Source organism: Larimichthys crocea, chromosome XIV (assembly GCF_000972845.2).
Source record: "Larimichthys crocea isolate SSNF chromosome XIV, L_crocea_2.0, whole genome shotgun sequence".
Taxonomy (NCBI): Eukaryota; Metazoa; Chordata; class Actinopteri; family Sciaenidae; genus Larimichthys; species Larimichthys crocea.
Window position 1 is genome coordinate 9,981,957 of NC_040024.1, and position 21,751 is coordinate 10,003,707.

Sequence of the window (21,751 nt, forward strand, 5' to 3'; positions counted from 1 at the left end):
GGTTCACGGTGCTCAACTTTTCCTGAAAAAATCATGTCTTTGAACATCTGTGACCTCTGTTTACCCGGTCAAGCCTCTTATTGCTATGAAATGATTCCCTTTATCTGAATTCCTGTTGAACAAAGTGGACTTACTCTCTTCTGATTCATGACACCTGATGGGTTCACATCAATTACAGGTAACTTGAAGGTTTTATGTCTGCAACCACATTGCCAATGCCGCCTCAGGCGATTGTGGGGTCTGCTGAATGATCCGACTTGCACCTCAGTGGTCGCAATGTCTTTAGTTTAAATAGAGCACCATGTTCATTTTGTAAATTATGGTTCCATTTAGAGTTAATTGGACGATAAAGCAGGATGGATATGCTACCTTTTTGATTGACAAATCATTCTCAGCTCGACACACCGAGTTTAGGAAAGCCAGATCAAACTGTCAAACTAGACTAGACGAGATTCAGATGCTTTCAGAAACGTATTTTAGTTACTGTTACTAAAAGTCTGGCTCCAAAAAAACCAAGATCATGCCAAACTCAAGGCTTCAAAACCAATGAGTGACGTCATGTAAGGTAATACGCTGTACGCAACACATTTGGGCTTCAACGTGAGTCTACGTACATTTTCCCATTGCGACAATGCAGTACCAAGGACTATTTGACACAATAAACAACTGATATTGATTTGTTTTGCCTTTTTATGTGGCTAAAATACATTTTTCTGCTTATCCTATCCATAGTAGTAACTTGCTTACTTCCATGCTGAACTTCTGTCTGATTCTCCAGACTGGGACTGGGTTACCTTCCTTATACAAACCCACTTAAAAAACCTGAGCTGTCCCTTTAACCAGGGTTGTGTCAACACAAATGCATGAGGACTGTCCTACCACACGAAACCTTATATAGAATAACCTTTCTGTTTCACCTCGTATATCATTTTTCCGATGAATCCCATTACTTCTTAGTAAAGCTACACCAGTGGAAACATGTGGGTGTAATGTACTCCACTTGTAAGGTCATGTAATGCAGCAAAATCTAACCTTCGGAATCAGATTTACAAATTCTGTCTCCCAGCTGTCCCCGACCTCAAACAGGAAAACCAAAATAATCCGCTCCTCTTTTCTCCTCCTTCGCTCGCTCGCCTTCATCCGTCTCCCTCGTCCTCTCTCCCTCTATCTCATGTTTTTCATTTACTCCTGGTCCTACATCGCTCCATCTCTCTGTCTTTTTCTCTCTGTTCTGCTTTTCTGTGTAATTGCAGCAGTAAATAAACAATCTCTTGGACGGGGCCACATCAGTCAGGATCGATACACAGGAAGGGGGGGACTCGCAAAAAGACATTTTCGAGCGGGGCGCACAAAAAAACACAGAATCCAGCTGAGTGTTTTGGGCCAGCTCGGAGTCTTTCTGAGAGAGAAATCATATAAAAAGTGTTTATTTTTCCCTCTCTGGCCTTTGATGGACAACTGAATCCATATGGGCCTCAGCGGCTCTGTTTAGCTGCTGGGATTTAAACCCGTAAACTGTTTTCCACATGGTCAGACGCACGGGGTCAGCGGTTCAAGTCCCGATTTAAACTTGTTTATGAGTGACGGCTTTGCATGTTTAATCCCGGGTCTCTTCCCACATCTTTAGATCCCCCCCCCCGTAGGGGTCAAAGGTTCAAATCAGGATTTTTTAGTTGTTATTTACTTAGTTTTTTATGACAAGCAGCAGCTTTTCATGAGGCTCTTTTGTATTTGTTTTAATTTGACTTTACCACATTTCTACCAAATGTTTGGATCAGAAACTTCCAGCAAGGTCACAAGTTAAAATCTTTTTATTTAACATGCTGGCGAGGGGGCGACTCCAGAGAGTTTTTGATCTTATTCTCTAAAAGTTCTGTTTAGCACTAAAGTTCTGGTTTTGATTTCCGATCCCATTTTTAATCTAACGATTAAATCCTTTTTTTTCTTCTTTTTTTTCTAAATCAATCACGTTGTAATTATAAAGCACAGACTATGTTAGAGACACACTCATACAACCCCAAAGCCACAGTTGTGTCTCCCCTCCATCTTTACAGCCTCAGTAAAGACGTCGCAAGTCTTGTTTTCAAAGCTGGAAAGAAGAAAATCATTTGGTTTTTGGTGTTTCTCTTTTTCTCTTTCTCTCTCTTCATCTTTTTTTTTTCACCCACGCAGACACATGTAAAAGGCTTGCAGGATCTCTGTCTCTCTCCCCATCGGCCACATCCATCCATTCTACTCAAGTTGTTGTTCCGCTGTGTTGAGCAAAAGCAACAAACCGACGGAGAAAGAAAGCGGAGAAAGATGAAGGCGAGAGCCCGAAGTGAAAGCTGTCGGATTAATGGCAGCATACGCACAGAGAGAGGTTAAACACGTGCAGCCTCCTCATGAGCACAATTATACATTTATCTCTTAATTATAGAAGTATAAAATATGAAAATACAAGTAAAACTACGCCCTGTGCAGTAAAAGTCAGTGTTTTGGATGAATATACCTGCTGTATTAATGTGTTTGCTTCATTTTACTGCCCTAGATGTTAAAGGTTGAGCTCATTTTAACTTCTTTATACACTGTTGGGTAGTTTAATATACATCTATAAGATCATCATATCTGAAGCGCCTGTGAGAACCACTTCTCTAACCAAAACCAGCTTTGCGCCGATGACTTTTCCAGCTAATCTGAGCCAATGTGTTTATTCTTGAAGAAGAAAGACGACCCATAAATGAACACTTCATTCTTCAATTTATCAGAAAAAAATCATTTCTAAATTTAGAGATTTATGGTTTACACTGGACAGGCAGGGTAGGAAAAAGGGAACTAAAGCTGTCCAGTAGAAAACATGCAGTGGAGTAGAAGTATAAAGTTGCATGAAATGGAAATACTCAAATAAAGTACCTCTACTGTGTACTTGTACACTGCCCTTATGAACTAAGAAAATCAAAGCTGCCTGTCTGTGTTGCTGGAACTAACTTCTTGGCTGGGCGCGCTGAGTTTCGGTAATCTCAGATGGTTGCCTGGCAACGTCACGTTAAGGGACGAGACTCAAGGAAGTCAGTCAAGATGGCCATAAAACCATAATGGATGTTGACATGACTGACACCTACAGCGTGTCTGGAAAAAACACCATCACTGCACTAGCACAGAAAGATGAAACCAGCTGAAAGTCTATAAAAAAAAATGAAGCAACATTGTGTAACTTTTCTACCAGAAGATAACAGATTTTAAATCATGTTGTTGCTACGCTGACCTGGTGAACGGTGTCTCTGCCATTTGCACATCTGTTCTCTCGTTATGTAACGGCAGAAGCTCAGTCCATAGAGACTTGGCTTGGGAACCGGAAGGTGGCCGGTTCAAGTCCAGCATGGACTGAAAATATGAAAGGTGGACTTCCCCCAACTGCTCGCAGGGCGCCGGTCTGGCTGGCTGCCCCATCACTCCACCATCTCTCTCGACATTGCATGTCTATGAGCCTTTGTACTGTATGTGTGTTTGGGGTTAAATAAAGTATATCTTCTTATAATGTAGCTGCTGTTAGCTCAGTTTGTTAGCCGGGTTGCCCGGACTATGAGCTCAGAGCACTAGTGGAGTGTTAGTGTTTGTATCACACAACAGAAAAGGAGATTTTTAGGCACTGGGGCAGTGAGGAGAGCCGATGTCGTGCCAGAACCGGAGCTGGGCAAGTATGGGCAGTGTAACTGGGCTCAGCAGCCTCTATAGACATAATGACAGAGGTGAAAAAACCGAAAGGGAACGTAACGGAGGAAGCTAAGAAGAGAAAAAAAAGAGACTGACCGAGCAAGTTGTGTTAATGTTCTTTTTTAAAACATTACATAGAAATAGGTATTTTTGCAATTGTCTGTTTTTCTTCCTTTCCATTTTTTACTCAACATCCCAACATGCTGCCTTCGACCTTTTCTCTATAACTCATAGTAGAAAAGGAGCTCCAGAAGCCAGTATCGTGCTTTAATCATAAACTCACATTTTGAAACGTTACTGAACACAGAAGTCTCCTGGAAGTTCTATTTATTTATTTATTTTTTATATCCATTCGTTATTAATATTTCATGCTGTTCGGTCGGTGGAATGACTCTCAAAAAAAGTCGTTTTTTTGGTTGTAGCTATGAAGATGACAGTAGACAGAGCACTGAAATCAGAGTACTGGCAGATTCACAACACTTGTTTCGTTGAAGTCAGCAACGAAATACTGCAACACAGTTTCTGAACAGATCCAAATCCAGGAGGGAATTTTATTTAGATGGATGAAATTATTCATCCAGTTCGACAAAGTTCAACCTCCAAATTCCAGCTGCCGTGAGCAGCAGATTGCCTGTGACTGCTCTCCTGAAGCTTTTCATCTACACGCCGTTGGTCGTATGAACTTCTGTCAACGAACCAGAATCATTTCAGCACGTTTTCTCATCGCTCTTACCGGGGAATTCAGCCAGGAGACTTTAGTGCTCCAGCAGCCAGTCACCCAACATTGTTAACGCAGAAAACAAATAGGACTTTAAGGCTGCTTTCAAGTGGCAGGTTCAGTGTGAATTCAAGAGAGGTTTGCTTCATGTTTAGTGATAGTAATGCTTCTGAACACCGTGACACAGGTCACTTGTGTAGTCAGCATACAACATCCTTTATTCTTAGACCCTTGATCTGGATGATGGAAAAACTCCCCCTAAAAACATAGCACTCCATAGCGGCAATAAAATCATTCCCAGTGTATCAAAACATGGAAAATTAAGATTTTCTGTGTACTGTATTGTATTGTAGATAGTTTAAGTTATCATCAAAAACCAGAACGAAGAAGAAACATCATTACGTTGATAGCTCTGATTTGTTTTTGCAGGTTTCCATGTGGTTTCCACTGCAGATCTAAATAGTCGACAAAGTGTCCCCAAGTTTACAATTCTATCAAAGCTGTTAGGAGATCCCAACCTACCGTGAATAGTGGAAAGAGATGAGGACATTGTGAGTTCAAGTGTTTCACATCATTAGGACTTAAAGAGCTGTCACTGCCGGGGATGAAGGCTGTTTTTACTGGGAGGCAGTTTGCCGAAGAGTTGTCAGGGAGAACCGATAAATTCAAAGATCTTTGCTCATGTAAGTTGCTAAAGATACTTCCTGCATTACTGTTGTGTGCTGTAACAATGTAGATTGCTAAAAATTTCAGGACTTAACTGGCTCTCACTGCCCAGACGAAGGCTGTCGTTCAGGGGCAAGTTTGCCGAAGAGTCGGCAGGGAGAACAGAATAGACATGGGTTTTTGGAGGTAGTTCTCGATGGTTGAATGCTGTCCTTGCTTGGTTCTGGACAACTCCCATCTTATCCGAGACTCAAACAAAGGCAACTCTTATCAAAGAGAAGAAACAGCTGAATGTGTGTTTTTATGTTTCCTATTTTAAGATAGAAATGTTACAACGTGAAGAGAAGTTCAGCAGAGCAACGTGGACATTTTGGTAAACGTGGACCGACTGAGTAACGATGTGGGTATAATCCAGATGCGTGTTTCGGTTTAAGGCCCGTGCAGATGTCACCATTTTTCTCTCCTTCTCTCGCGTTCCCATTTTACCTTTCTTCCTTGTGGCTTTTGGTTTCTAAAGATGACTCAAACATCGTTCCCCTGGTAGCCAAGACAGACACGCTCGGCTGGAAGAATACAATCATCCTCATTAACTCCTCTCCCTCTCTCTCCATCTTAATTTTTCTTTCTTTCTGTCTCCCTTCTCTCTCTTATATGATGTGATAAACATCCACAGATGTGGATGGCACAAACACACACACACACACACACAAGTAGCACCCCTGTTAGTGTGTTTTGTGAAGCTTTATATCCATTTATCTTCGTGTTAATAAAACGTGGTGGAGTTCTAACCTTCGCTGGGAGACAATTGGTTTCATATGTGAGCCTGGAGCATCCTCACACACACACGTCTCGCCACAAACTCTCACATTAAACATACGCCTGCCTCTCTCTCACACACACCTTGACTTTAGTCTCTCTGCTGGGACGGTCCGATGGTTGCACACCATTTCATCACTCTCTCTTTACCCTCTTCTTCCAACTCTGCTCGTCTGCTTGTCCCTTGGATGATCTCTCACATCTTTGCTCTCATTTCTCTCCCTCAATGTTCGGCTGTTGAAAGCAACGTCACGTAGAAATTTTTGATTTATTTTTTATTTTATTTTTTTTTTGCAATTTGCCAAAAAAACAACTAGCAAGTTAACAGCTTTGCCTACAGCCAAACATTGATGAAATGCAACAACACAAGACATAGCAGCCAGCTAATATTACTTACTGGAAGCCCAGCTCGTCCTCTTCGGTTATATCCTCTGCCATTATGTCCACAGAGGCTGATTCTTGCCTTAAAACCTCCTCTACCCAGTGGTCGAAAACACCAATAATAAACACTTTAAAGCTCATGGCTCATGGGTCAATGTATTGCTCCTACCCAACAGTCGCGTTGTTTTCTTTGAACCATGTATGTCATTGTTTTCTAACCATAAGTTACTTGGACATTAAAGAAGTGCCGTTTTTATACTAAGGATGGGCCCCCACATCAGTTTTGTCATCAACATCTAGCAACTAGCTGCTGTTCAGCATCATATGGCAACAAAGATTTCTCTTAAACCATCCATCCAACTTTTTCGTCCACCCTTTGATATAAGAGCCTGATTTTCTTTATTATATTAAGGGATCCCACTTGAACTCAGTCATGTATTGTGTCCTTTATCCGTCCATCAAACTGCGTCAAACAGACATTTTGTCATGTATATTTTTCCAACCTCTGTCTCACCCCACTATTTTCCAATTCATCCTCCCTCTTTTTTCCCGGGTCCAGCTGTGTCTTCCTGCCTTGGTGTGGATGGTAAAAGATAAATACACCCTGACTGTGAACCACGACAACCACATGAGATGATGATATGAGACAGTAGTCTACTGTCCTGATTTCTCTCCCTCTCTTTCTGTGTATGTTACATAGAATAGATAACACTTAAATATCATAGTACTCTGTCATTTGTCTCGCATCTGTGGCGTCTTCATTTTATGTCAAAAGTAAGTCGGGACACAAAAATGCACATAAGATACGTATGGGGATTCCCACGGGAGTCCATGACACAGGCTTGTATTGTTGCACTTCCCCCCCAAAGTCAAGTCAAGTCAAGTTTACAATATGGCACTATAGAAAAAGGGAACTTGTGATTTAAAGAAAGCACACATTAAAGGCACATGGAGTGCTTTCGAAAGTTCAAATAACCATAACATATATTTTGTCTAGCTGTTCGGATGACCCACCTTAAAGCTCCGAGCTTCGCCCAGCCGCGTTCATAACTCTTTGTCTGTAAAACGATCTTTTTATTCTCAGGCTAGTTCAAAGATCCCATCCCGACCCTTAGTTACTGTCGCTAGGTCAGACAAGCTCGACAAATAGGAACACTGTGATGCCGGTTCTGTTTATCCAGGTGTGTATTGAATTTTTGGTTTGTGTCAGGTTTCTGAGCATCAGGTTATAGCTTTAGAACGACAATAGTAAGGACTACAGTAGATGATGGAAGGATATAATCACATTTATGAAAAAGGGCCAAGCTGCACGGTCAAGATGAAGGATGACAAGACTATCAGGCAATGTTGCTCCAGCACAGAAGTTGGAAAAATGGGAAAGCTTTAGGATTTGAGCACCTTTGACAAGAACCAAGCTGTGATGGCTAGATGACTGAGTCACGTCCATAACTGCAGCTCTTGTGGGGTTTTCCTGGTCCGCAGTGGTCAGTGCCTATCATAAGTCGACAGGGTCATGGGCGACCAAAGCTAAATGATGCATGTGTGGAGCAAAGGGTGTGTGGTCCAATCTAACAGGAGCTACTGTTGGTTTGAGGAACACAAAAATGGGTTCAAGGTGTTGACTTGGACTCCAAATACCCCAGAACTCAATCCAATCGAGTATCTGTGGGATGTGCTGGAAGCTCCAACTCGCAACTTACAGGAATTAAAAGATCTGTTGCTGACATCTTGGTGCCAGAGATCTAGAGAAGTCCATGCCTCAACAGGTCAGGGCTATTTTGGTGGCAAAAGGGAGACCTACACAATATTAGGCAGGTGGTCATAATATTATGGCTGATGTATTCCAGGTGTCTGCTGTGTCCCTCTTTTTTTATTGTTTGTTTCAAAATGGCTCTGTGAATTATGGGTGTGATTGTCTGCATGATCCCGAGCATTTCCCCCACATCGGACCAGCATAGTGTTGCAAAAACCAAGGTACCTCTCGCACGTTAACAGGTTGGGAATCCCCGTGAATTTTTGAGAGGTTGGGTTAAAGTTTTACTCAAGGTGCCAAGGTGGCACTGTCAAAAACATTTAGGCAAGCCCTCTTTTGGCGCAGTTACTCGAGCGCTCACTGGACTTTGACGTACAGTTGAACGTTTATGTGCAGTTGTGTGACTAAAAGTGTCTTCCACTCTGAAGTTTCTCTGATTTGTTTTTGGTTAGCAAACTACTTATATTGTCCATCACTTTGTAGTACGCACACACACACACACACACACACACACACACACACACACACACACACACACACACACACACATACTGTATATGTCTCCTTTAGTGTTTCACTTGGGTGATGTCCAACTGGCGGTCTCCATCTCCACCCAAGGCAATGGGAACCAGGTTCACTGGGAGAGACCATCTGTCTGTGTGTGTACACGTAGACACAGCTGTCTGACAACGACTTTCATTCTGTGCATAAAGGGCTTCTATGGGTTGAACACACACACACACAACTATATATATATATATATATACTGTATACACAACCACTATCATGCTATGTGGGCTGAGCACTCAGTCAACTATGGCACACGCCGGAGTCCTGACCTCGTCGGTTCCTGTGGTAACCTCCCAAGGGAAGAGTGGAGGTTCCAGAACCGTACCAGTATGAGGGGGGAACAGGGGAGTGTCGTCAAGGGAACGCCAAGGATGGATGTGACCCACGATGCTGGTGTCACACTCCAGCTGTTGGTGGGATATTTATGTTCAAATCAGACGATTTGGTTGGACAAAACAAAAAAAATCTGCACTTTTTTGCAGCTTTTGGGCAATGCTGTTGTTCTGTCTTTCAGGCCCAGATTTACTCTTGTCTGGCAGCTTGCTCTGTCACTCACTCTTTTTCCTCTTCTTGGCTACCTCTGTCAACATCCCCTTCAGTCCTTTTGCCTCGGACATTGGGACCGGTTACATTCTAGCTTGCCCGGCTCCTGTTCTGGCATGACGCTGGCTCTGCTCCCAGTTGGCATGGGTTTGAAAACATACTTTGAAACAATACCTGCACTGTCCCAGTGCTCCAAAGGCCAAAATCATTGAAATAGTAGATGGTGTGTGCCGTAAAGCATTATGTACTGCTCGTGGGTGATTGTACCTGCTGCACAAAGTTACATAGTGTGAGAACACACTGATTACACGTCAAAAAGAGTTCATAAAAAGTAACGTATGAGAATGCTATATTAGGATGTCCTATAAACTTTTGCAAAAATGATGCAGATCATTCACAGAATAAACTGCATTAAACAGAAATATTAAAGCAACAACTCACCCGAGAGAGAACTCTTTGAATGCAGCAAAAAAAATTACAGCTTCCGAACGAAAATCATTTTGGAGCATTCACACACAAACCTGAATAAGAACATTTATTGCCCAGAGGAAATTACACAGCAGAGTTTCCAAGCCTTTCATCCGCGCTCAAGTTTCATTTGGTTTTGACAGTCGAAGCCCATTGTGAACACGAATTTCACTGATTACTGTAAAAAGTCCCGCCCTTTGTCTGCGACTTGTGTTGTGATTGGCTCGCGCCCCTGCGCGGCAGGATCGGCGCTGATTAAAAAGGAGATGACAAACAAAACAAGGCGGTTTCTTTTGAGCGCAGAAAGTGGGTCTGTGCTGGGACGCCGCTGCCATGTTTTCTCCCTCTCAGAGGAAAGAGACGTCTGATTGCAACACGGCTTTCGCCCGACGATGTATAAACACGCCGAGTCTGTCCTCAACTGTCAAAACAGAATGAAACTCGAGCACAGAAAAAAGACTTGGAGAGCCGGCGGACTAATTGTTTTGAGAAATGAACTTTAAATGTTTAAAGGCCGGGCGGTAGGGTTTTTATGTGCACTCTTGCAAGAATTCTTTTTCTTCTTTGAGTTTGGCATTGAAGAGCCACCGTACTTCAAGAGGTTTTTTGAGAGCAAGGGAGTCTTCACAGCAGACTGCAACCCGCCTTCGCTCCTGGGCGCTGGTACCTCCGATTTATCCGTCAATATTTCAAAAACGCAGATGATTCCATGTGAAAATCAGCAAGTTTTCAGGAGCCAAGGCCCCTACGAGATGACTCACAACCTTCATAATATTCCACAATGTGCTGAGCCTCAGGCCAGCAGACGTTTTGCGAGAGTAGGTGTGAATTTTTTTATTTTTTTCAGAGTTGGACGTCTTTCTTTTTTTTTAGAGCGAAGCCTCTTCGTGTCCTCGCGCAAATAAAAATGATTAAAGGCAGCTTTTTACAACGTTGGACCAAAAGAGAGAGAGAGAGAGAGAGAGACATTGAAATATGCTGACGTTTGCCTCTCTCTCACTTTCCTTTTCAGCTTTTGTAGAAACTTTATCGGTGCGACTGGCGCAGACAAGGAGACACACGACTGAAAGGATAATGCCCTTTGCCTGTTTGTTGACCACAGTTGGCATAGCAACTGATCTTGGGGATATATTGCAAAACTGTAGGGGTATCAATCACACACACACACACACACACACACACACGTACGTACGTATGTACGCACGCAGACACACAGACGGGTGTCCCGGCGCTCGCCAAAGAACAAGGTTGGCCGAGCCTCAACACAGCCGCCTTAAAGTGTGTGTTTTGGTGAGTGTGTTTCAGTTTTATGGTCCCAACTTGAAACAAGCCAACATTATGTTCCTCTGTATGTGTGTGTGTGTGTGTGTGTGTGTGTGTGTGAGTGATGGAAACAAGTTTATTAGTAGGTATGAAAGCCACCCGTCGGTGTCTGGCCAGGACGACTGGATGTGAGAAGGGAAGCAAACTGCTGTCAAACTCCTTTTTTTACCCCCTCCCTCTCTCTCTCACTTTCATTTGTTTTTCTTTCACTTTTTTAAATTTATTTTATCCATCAAGTTGAGTTTTTCGAGAGCGAGGAAGAGAGATAAGAAACTGGAAGAGGGGGAGAAGAAAATGAGGAAGAACATCAGAGGAAAAGTCGGTCAAGAAAGAAATATGAGAGGAACAATGGAAGGAAGATATATCGGTGAAGAAGGGAGATACAAATGTCAGAAGGAAGAAAGTGAAACAGAAAGAGGGAGATAGCGAATTAGAAAAAGCCGTCAGGGAGGAAAAACATGACGGACGAATGCAGGTAGTCCGATCCAAAAAGGTGGTTAGGATGGTCGAGGCGATGAAAAGAGGGAGGGAAAATGAGAAATGGGAGACAGAAAAAGAAGAACTCTGAGAGCGAGAGATGACCTGGAAAGAAGGGAACAAGTGAATATAAAACCCTGGAAAAATAGTCGGATTAATGGCAAGGGAAAGGTGGAGGGTGGACAGAAATAGAAGAGAAAGGTTGCATTCAGTTAGAACTCTTCAACATTAGTCAAGTGTTTTTATCGTTTGTAGCACTATATGTCACATAAACATCAGTTTTGTGGCCCATTAATGACAGTTTCAGGTATTCTTCATGGCATGGTATGGCTATCTCTATTGTTGTGGAGAAATTGCTGAAGTCAAAGGTCAATGGTGAGGTCAGGAAGGAAGAAAGTGTTCAGCAGGCTCTGATGTCTTATGCTGTATTATTTATTGAATTAGAGACACTCTCAAAGTTCATCAGAAGTGCCTGAGTCGGTCTCACATTCTGCCCAACTCATCCTGGTGGATCGACTTTAAACCCCAAGATAACACCACAAATACTACACGCCCAGAATTAGTCAAAGAGAATGTCTTTACCCATGGAGATGTTATTGTCAACATATTCTAGTCTGGAGACACAGATTGGGACGTCAACGGCAAACTATTATGTCTAGGAAGGCATCAATAGGTCTCTCGACTCTGGCCACCACAGTGTTGAGACGTGGTGGCACCTACTGTTCCCAACCAAAGCCAAACAACTAATACTGCTGAGGACTTCAAGGCCCACGCGTGACCTCGTGTAACCTAAGGATAGAAAATTCCACAACATCTATTATGACGCTGCCGGGGCAGAGTGATTCCTGATTCCCTCGCTGATTACTGTACAAAAGCACAACTTTATAACTTTATTTAGTGATTTTGGTGAAACTGGATCATATTTTATACAGAATATATTTGTTAGTTTTCCCTCTGATCCCCTCCTGCTGCTCAGCTTCAACGTCATTAGCAGGGAACTAACTGGACTTGACCAGATTCGAGCACAGCCTCAGAGACACACAACATGGAATAACCGTTACACTACCAAAGTGATTTACTGACGCTGATTTACCGTCTTGATGGAAAGATTGGTCAGCCGTGATGCTGAAGGAAAGAGACTGAGATCCGGGATGCCAGGAGCCAAACCTGGGGCCTTTTTAATATATAAAACCAACAGTAGGTTACTGTATTCCCTACCAAACTGGCCACTGCTGGTTTTGAAAGTTGTGTTCGGTCCCAGGACGCTGACAATACTAGCTCACAGTGCTTGGTAGCTGCTGTTAGCTACTGTAAACACACAAAATTTGACTGTTTTGACAGGAAACAGTAAAAACGTGGAAGCAAATCGCATTAGCACACCCTTTTTTTCCGGATTAATACCCAGAAAATAATATTTACAAGAACTTCAGGTCAGACTTGAAGCCTTGCTGCTGTTCGACGACGTTTTTCTTCAGCACGTTTAAACAGTTTAAAGTTGTGTCAAGTGATCTTGATGGAAAGGCAGCTGCTGCGTCCAAGAGTGATTGAATGAAACGTCGAAGTAGCATGTTGTAACGTTATGCAGGAGGTCACTGAACGAAACGCGATGATACAATCTCTTTTCAAAGTCCAGGAGAGATGTTCTTCCGTCTTCTCTTCTCCCTCTGTGTCTTTGCCTCTTACTTCTTCTTCTTCTTCTTTTTTTTTCCATCCTCCTCCTGCGTTTGGAAACAGAGATGCACTCCTGTTCACTCTGTTACACAACTCCCCCGTGTGTGTGTGTGTGTTAGTGTGTGTGTGTGTGTCTGGAGTTCGAATGCACTTGGCTGGTCACCGTGGTCTTGGATGGGAGATAGAAAGCGTTGTTTTTACAAACTCGCCAATTCGCTGCTGGAGAAAATCACAATCTGTTCTGCATCTACACACACACACACACACACATTATAACTGTAAACATACTAATACGCAAACAACTTCATATTTTATCTCCCATGATCGTGCACACGTATGAAAGTATGCACGAATACGTGGTAACGAGAAGGCGTGCGTGGTGCCGTGGATTCCCACTGAGCAGCTCTGAAGCCCAAACGTTTTGATGCCAGGATCCCGCAGATTATTGCTAACATATCTGTTTGTTTACGCATGGAGACTTTGCACTTTCCACATGCGTTCATCCACATCAGAGCCAGAGCTGAAATGAAGCCTCGCTCTGCTTGCACCCGAGCCGTTTCATTGGATCTCGTTTTGGTCTGCCATGCCCCGCGGGGCCATCTCTCTAACGCTTTGCAAGACACATCCACGCATTCGATTCCTCTTTGCTTATGACAAACATAATCCCAAACATACCGGATTTCAAAGGAGGAAAAAAAAAAGCACGTATAACACAAGATTGGTGGCGGTCCAAAAGATGTTTTAAAGAATGAGGCGAGCTCAGGTATCATACCAAGTGGATTTTATGGATATAAAAGCTTCTCTCTGATTCCATAACTCGTGCTGCTGATAATGTATTGAATAACATAAAGTTGGGCACACTCTGGACTGTTTTTTCCCAGGCTTTGCAGATGGTAGAGTTTAGCGTAAAATCCGTCCTCCTGTTCGTTCTCTTTCATGACGGTCCAAGCCAAAATAAATGAACAGAAATGTGTTATTTGTGCTTCTCAGTTCACTTTTTAAAGGAATTAAATGTATTTAAGAGAGATTTAAAGGTCTATTAAATACACATTTTTATGTCTAAATCCACTGCCAAAACCCTAAGTCTGTTAATTTGTCTGTTTCCTTGAAAATTCAGCTTGTAGAGACATAAAACATTCATCCACCATAGAGGGAAAGTTCTCACTTCCACCGGTCAAGGTTGTGTGATTGTCGTGTGAGAATGCAGACGTAAGCAGGGCTTGTATTATAAACTTGTGGTGTCTTAAGTTATCATCTGACACTCGATATTTTGAAATTCAAATGCCAAAAACCAGTGCAAGAACAGCTCAAGAACTATATTTTGATATTTTGAATTTAAAATTTAAAGTTTGTCCCCTGGCTTTCATTGTCTGTCAGAACAGTTAATGAATGCAAAATGTTGCTTTGACAACTCTAAAACCTCAGATAGATCAGTGCGTCCAAGAAAGCACTGCCAAGGATACTTTTTCAGTTGGGTCCCTTTCTCTGCAGTAACATATGATGATCATTTAAAGGTCCAGTGTGTAAGATTAAAGTGGCTCTGGTTACAGAATATGACAGAAATGGAATATAATATCCATAACTATGTTTTCATTAGTGTAAAATCACCTGAAAATCAGAATCATTAATCTACAGATGGACTCTGCCATGTTCAACCGCCATGTTTCTGCATTAGTCCAGAAAGAACTAACTAAACAATTGGCTTTAAGTTGGGTCTTTAATGTTTTTCTCACATTTTAAGGGTCACTGTGGTTTCTCCTTCACACTAGGAGGGAGAGAATGAGATGATGCTACTGAAACATGTACTGGGAAGCTGGGAGGCGAATATAAACAAGAGTTGACAACCGTGCTAGTGCTAAATGCATCAGCTTGTTGACGTGCTTACTTACAGTTATGGAGACTTTTATTCATCAATCGTCAGTTCAGTCCAGGGTGTCTTATTTTAAAAGGTTTATTGACGTTTGGCCAAGGAGAATTGAGGATTTGATCCATACTGACAAGACGTCGCCTCAAAGAAGCTGCCCCAACTACTCTATGTCCATTGGAACAATCATCGACATTGAAATATGTTCACACTTTAGTCATCCGACATTGTTATCTGACTCTAAAGACTTCTACGTTATCTGTTGTGTCTAGGGAGTGACACCTCGGTTACTGTAGTATTGACCAAAAATGGCGCCAACTTCTCTAAACACAAACATAGCTGCTCTGTATCCCAAAGAGAAGAAGTCTGTGTCCCCACGACAATCAAAGATTTAACACTATCCCTACAGTGACCTCGAGAAATCTGACCCTCTATAAACCCCATATGTGGCATGGTAGATTGTCGATTGTCAACAAACTACAACAACTGAAGAGACACTGGCACTTTTGTAGAATAGGAGACATGAAAAACTTCTGCATTAGTCCTTTACAGTGAGCATTCCACACTCGAGTGAAAAGACCCATGCCTTCTTAAATGTTTTGATTTATTGATAAATTAGTCAAATATTAGATCAAGCCACTTTGCAAACAGAGACAGATTGAGATTGGCGCTGGTGAGACTGCCGTGAATCCCATTGGTTGGGAGGAAATAAGCACAGAAATCTGATTAGCCGATGACCGCGACTAATGTTTAGACTCTGCCAACTTCGGCAGAGCGTTGTTCAGCATCCACATGTGGGCCGAATTTCCCATCTCACTGAGCTCCGAAGAAAACTTAACAGACTTCTGCTGACTTGTCAATCGTGTTTCTCGCACTGCAAACAGGGTCGGATTTCCTCGCCAACACCACCTCAGAAACCAACAGCTTGCCCTGCCTCCAGAGGACATCACCATAAGATCGTCTTCAAGCCATGGTAGCCAAAATAATGGGCAACTTGGCCTGTGTGACATTTTTATAAGTCGTCCAAAGCACGAAACATTACAAGCCACATCTGTCTGCTAACTCCTGCTTTTAATATTCTTATATGGCATGTTTTGGTCAGTGATTGCATTCGATTTGACAGTTGTTGGTAACTTCTGTAGCAGCTGCATCTGTGTTTCTGCCTCGTTTTCAGAAACAGTGCAGCGCTGCAGGACCTCTGTGACAGCCTGGAGGTGTGGAGGATAGAGGCATGGCTGCAGCCACGCCATGGCTGGCAGAGAGGCCTCTCGTCTGGGCCTCAGCTCCCCGCCAGACCCCCTCTTATACCCCTGGAGCTCAAACATGCACCTTCACATAAATGCACATACACATTAGGGGTGCACACATACCATGTCTCACACATACCAGGCTCTTACCCTGCAGCTATGGGCCCCTAAACATACAGGTAACTATGGGCATATAGTGGGTACCAGCTGGTTTCAATGTGTGAGGAGCAACAGGGTCGGTCTTAACGAGTTTGTTCATGTCTTCTTCCATCTTTCATTAACACACCTTCCTTCCTTCTCTCTTGAACCAAATGGTTAAATAGTATATGCACATAGATTTAATGGTTTGTTGTAACCTGCTGAGATGCCAGATGGGCAGGATTTGCTGTGGAGGACTTTTACAGAAAAGACGCTGAAGCTGTGATCTGGAACATTTTCATGTATTTTGATCGATTCCATCTTTTCTTAAGGTGCTGTGATGAATATTGTTATGATAATAATGGATCAAGTAACTGTGCGTTTGGGAAAGTGATCTTTGTAGTGATGAACCAGCAGAAAAGTATCACCTGACTCTGCAGTTTCCTTCAGCTTTGTGGAATATTGTTTCAGATCATTATTTCAGTTTTTCCGGCACATAATGTTACCGTTTTGGTTCACTGTCACCGCTCTCTCAACCATTAACACCAAAGATCAAATTTAATAAATCAAACCAGTGAGTTTACAAACTCTCTCTCTCTATGCTGTACACTTATATTCTTTATAAATGACAAGTTAACACTTAAACAAAGCAGTTATTCTGGTGATTTGATGTCACTTGTGTGAGTGTGGATTGAATTATTCAACTGTAGACTTGCTTGTTAGATTAAGTGACAAAGAGAACCAACAAATTTAGTGTATCCACTAGTGGATTTAACCCCCTGGCGCACTGTCTTTCATGCCCCTATGGTAGATAAAACAAGATAAAGTTCCCAGTAGGGTGCCTCACCAGAGGACAAAGCATGGCGTCCACTTGGATGCCCTTCCTGGTAATGTGCTCTCTATGGTGCCTTTCCAGTGGAGAAAACACAGTAGAGCACCCTCTAGGGTTCCCTACCAGTAATGAAGTGAGCTCTTGGGTGGTCTTCCAGTGGACAAACCGTGGTATGGTGCCCTCTCAGGGAAGGAAAAGTGCTTAAGTGCCCTTTCATTGGAGAAAATCTGGTAAAGCACCCTCTAAGGTGCACTGCCAGTGATTAAGTGCCCTTCAAGTTGCCTTCTAGGGCACCCTACCAGTGGAGAAAACATGTAAAAGTTCACTCTTGGGTGCCTTTCCAGTGGAAAAATGTAGGAAAGTGCCCTTTAGTGCACCCTTCCAGTGGACAAAGTATGATAAAGTACCCTCTAGGGTGTCCTGTCAGGGAAGAAAGAGTGGTTGTGCCCTATATGGTGCCTCTCCAGTGGACAAACAATGAAGAAGTGCCCATCCAGTAGAGAGAATGTGGTAAAGTACCCGTATGGTGGCCTTCTAATGGAGAAAATGCAGTAAATTGCCACCTAACACAAACCTCTATAACTTGTATCACATCTTTCTGGGGGCTGGTGCCCTTTCTGTTGGTTCGACCCTGCCCCTCAAACAGCCTGTGTACACCACTGACTCTATCTTTATCATTTCTACTTGTAAAATAATGGTTATAAAAGTGGCCGAGTTGCAGAGCTAGAGCTAGAAAGCCATTGTTTTTATCATCTTTATCATTAACAGTGCATCATTTTATGTTTCTGTCACCTACTTTCTCTGCTTTACTTCCCCTCTGTGCACTCTCTGTCAGTGTAATGTAATTATTTGATGTGTGCGTGCGCGCTCTCTTCATCCATCACTGCACTGTGTTTTACTGCTGCCTGTTTTAATACGTGAACATTAAAATGCCTGTGAGCGCAGAGCACAATGTTGGTCTGCTTCAAGATGTGACTATAAAACACTAAAACACACACATGCACACACACACACACACACCTAGTTGTGTATTTATTTTATAAGACTGGAGGCTTGTGTGTGTGCACAGTCTCTCCGTACAGTAGCTGGCTTGTCCTTCCCTCTGTAATGTTTACAGCTCTGCCCTAATCACTGTGAATTATGTTAATAACATACTATTAGGCTCATACACAAACATAACACACACTCTCACTGCTGCCTCTCGCTCCCCCGCAAACATTAATGCTCATTATTTTAATCACTTTGTTGTTGCAGACAGTTATTGTGCAAAAAAAAAACAGTGTGAGATTTTAAACAAACACACACTAAACCTCTATCTTTACAGACCTCTAACCCTGTGTGATCAATTACCTGTACACTGTGTACTTCCAGACGAGAGTTACAAGAACAAAAAGGGAGTTCAGTACCTGTAGGAGCTCACCTTTGTTCCCGGTTTCTCCACTAGAGGGAGCTGGAGGCCAGAGTCCCCTCAAATATGAAGATCTGAGAAGAGAGGAAGCTCCCTGCTATTAGTCTAAAGAGAGAAAACATGGAGTGGACTGTGATATCTGCAGCAGATGTCAGCATTTGTGATCTGAAATTCTGGCAGAGAGGTTTATATACCTGATATGATGTATGGGGTAGAAGATATTACTATACTAGACTCTATGGTCTTGTATTAGACTTTTATGGTGACCTCAGAAGAGCAAAATAAGGAGCTGATATGAAAAAACACACATACACACACAGTGCAGCCTGCATATGGCATTTGTGCCATAGTGGTCTACATTTGTGGTTCCCAACCTTTTCCCTTAAGGGATTTGTCTTCTATAAGTGACATATTTTATTTTGTGTTCTGTTAATTCTTTAGTGAATGAACTAAAAACTGCAGTTGTATGATTTTGCTACAACTTCTAGTGCCTCATTTGGACTTTGACCTTTGACCTAGACAAAATATCTAGTTAATCTGCGTCTCCACTGTCATTTTAGACAGAAACACTGAGCGAGAGAGACAGACAGACAGAGGGGGGGCCTGAGCTGTATAGTGCAGCCTCTGTTACAGGATTACAGCCTGATAAGACCTATAGAGAGTCCGAATGTAATGACAGGGTATTACACACTGCTGATAGCATTTATAAGTGCTACTGTAACAGAGAGGAGGAGGGGAGTGATTGAGGGATAAGGGTTGGATTGAGTGAAATGGAGACGGTTTGTCAAAGCTTGCATGGCGGCGTCGGCCTGTCGTTTGGTATGTTTAATGTTACTGTGCTTACCATCTTGTAGTTTAGCATGCCTGCAACATTAAAACTAGTGGTGTGTCATACTGCATATTTTGGTATCGATCCGATACCAAGTAAATACGGGCCAGTATCACAGATACTTTTCAATAAAAAAGGTGGATGCATCATTGAATTGCTAAATCTCAATTAATTTTCATGAACTTAAGTGTTTTGTTTTTTTGTGATGTTTCCTTTTTTATTATTAAATAGTTAAAATAAAACCCAGGACAGAATTAGGACAAAGTTTATAATTAAATAGAAAATGCTTTATTATCAATATTTTTCCTCCGAAAAATCTTAAATAAAAAGTACTCGCAAACTAGTAAACAAATTAAAACAAATAAGTTTTGTTGAGAAACTACTCTCTCTGTTTTTCTAGCTCCATGTTTTCTTTTGGATGTTTTTTTTTTTTTTTTAAGATTATTTTTTGGGCTTTTTATGCCTTTATTGATAGTACAGCTGAAGATAGACAGAAAACAGAGGGCAGAGAGAGGGGGAGTGACACGCAGTAAATTAGCCGTCCGATGCGGGATTTGAACTGGGGCCAGCTGCAGCGAGGACTATAGCCTCCACACACGGGGCGGACGCTTAACCCACTATGCTACCGACCGCCCCATTTGGATGGTTTTTTATATGTTTATATAAATTTGTAGCTGTTTCCTCTTTGCTGAAACCGCAGCATTGCAAACAAGAGCGGAACTTAAAGTAAAGAATCAATCTCACCGATACCGACTTGGTATCGGTAACATCGATATTTGGATCGATCCGCCCACAAAGCGGCTACCTGTAGCATGGCTGAAACCTGATTGCTAATCACTGATTAAACACAAAGTATTTCTGAGCAAATTAAAATTCAGACCCATGATTCTTCAGTTTCTTTTTTTAACATCCATCTTTCTCTTTCTCTTTCTTTTTCCTTTTCACGCTGTTAACCCAGACAGCTCCTCAGTGAGGAATCCAAGACTGATGCGTAATCACTCCGACACACACGGTCGTGAAGAAAAAGCCACGTGTAGCAGGTGTCCGCATGCACAAACAGTGAACTTTTCCCAGAGTGTTTGCACTGAGCGGTTGGCAATCGATCAAGCAGGGCGTGACTGACACCGAAAGTGAAACACACACACACTATTTTTACAGGGTTAATTCGAGGAAATGGCAGAAGGTTGTAGACTGGCTAATGAGAGAGCTGAGTCACACACACACACACACACACACACACACACACACACACACACACACACACACACACCGGCTTTAATCAAGTGACCCAATGTAGAATAACAGTCCTGTAGAGCTGACATCAACCCTTTCTTTCTTTTTAAAGTAACATAGACATGAAGGAATTTGCCTCGGTGTTTTGGTGCATGCCAACATTGTTTTTTAAAGCAACATTGTTTAACTTTTCTACCATGAAATAACTGATTTTAAACCATGTTGATGTCACACTGACTTGTAATCAGTCATTCGTACGTCTGTTCTCACACTATGTAACTTTGAGCTCCGGGTACGATCACCCAAGTACGTAACGCTTTACGGCACTAAGTCACACACCACCGACTACGTGGTGAACACGACCACGACTTTGGTGAAACTGGATCATATTTTATGGAGAAAATGTTTTCCCTCTGATGTCTTCCGCCTCAAAGTTCCTCTGTTGTGATTTACAGAGTTTCCTGATGGACAGTGAAGTAAACTGTAGCTGCTGTTAGGTCATTTTAGCTCAGCTCAGAGTGCTGGAGAAGTGTTTTCAGACTCCATGCTGGAGTGCTAACAGGGAGCAGAGTCGGTGTCGTGCCAGAACAGGAGCTGGCCAAGCAAGTAAAGTGACTGCTGCCAATTGTAGCTGCTGTCAGCTAATGTTAGCTCGGTTTGTTAGCTGGGCTGCCCAGACTGTGAGTTCAGAGCACCGAAGGGAGTGTTAGTGTTTGTACCACCAGGCAAGAACCAGAGCTGGGCAAGTTGGCAACGTAACCAGGCTCAGCAGCCTCTGTGGACATAATGACAGAGGAGAAGAGACCGAAGAGGGCGTTGAGGGAGGAAGCTCAGAAGAGAAAAGCTGCCGGACAAGAGTAAATCTGGGACAGCTGAGCTCGGCTGACTGCTGTTTGACTAGTCAGTAATATTAGCTGGTTGCTATGTCTACAAAAGAGTGCCTTTAAATGTGTTCATAAACCACTTTTTCACATATTTATACAAAACTATGGATGTTGTAAAACTCTTTCCATTCCCTTCCCTCTGCCCTCTTTCTCTCTCTCCTCTCTTTGTTTCCCCGCCCCCCTCCCGAGGTAAACAAAACCTCCTCACTTGTGTCCTATCAGTGAAAGTCCATCCCT

At 42.6% G+C, this 21,751-nt stretch overlaps 1 long non-coding RNA gene across 3 annotated transcripts in view; it reads left to right on the forward strand.

Moving 5' to 3' along the window:
• The window catches only part of LOC113747614 (uncharacterized), an 83,979-nt gene that overhangs the window by 38,461 nt on the left and 23,767 nt on the right, over positions 1 to 21,751 (forward strand). Inside the window, exons 3-4 of one of the 3 annotated variants that reach the window (XR_003463734.1) lie at positions 15,828 to 15,916; positions 16,118 to 16,943. The exons of 1 other annotated variant lie outside the window; for it this stretch is intronic. This is a non-coding gene — a long non-coding RNA (uncharacterized LOC113747614). Of the gene's footprint in view, positions 1 to 15,827; positions 15,917 to 16,117; positions 16,944 to 21,751 lie in introns of those variants that run through there. One more of the 3 variants, XR_003463735.1, reaches the window with a different exon arrangement.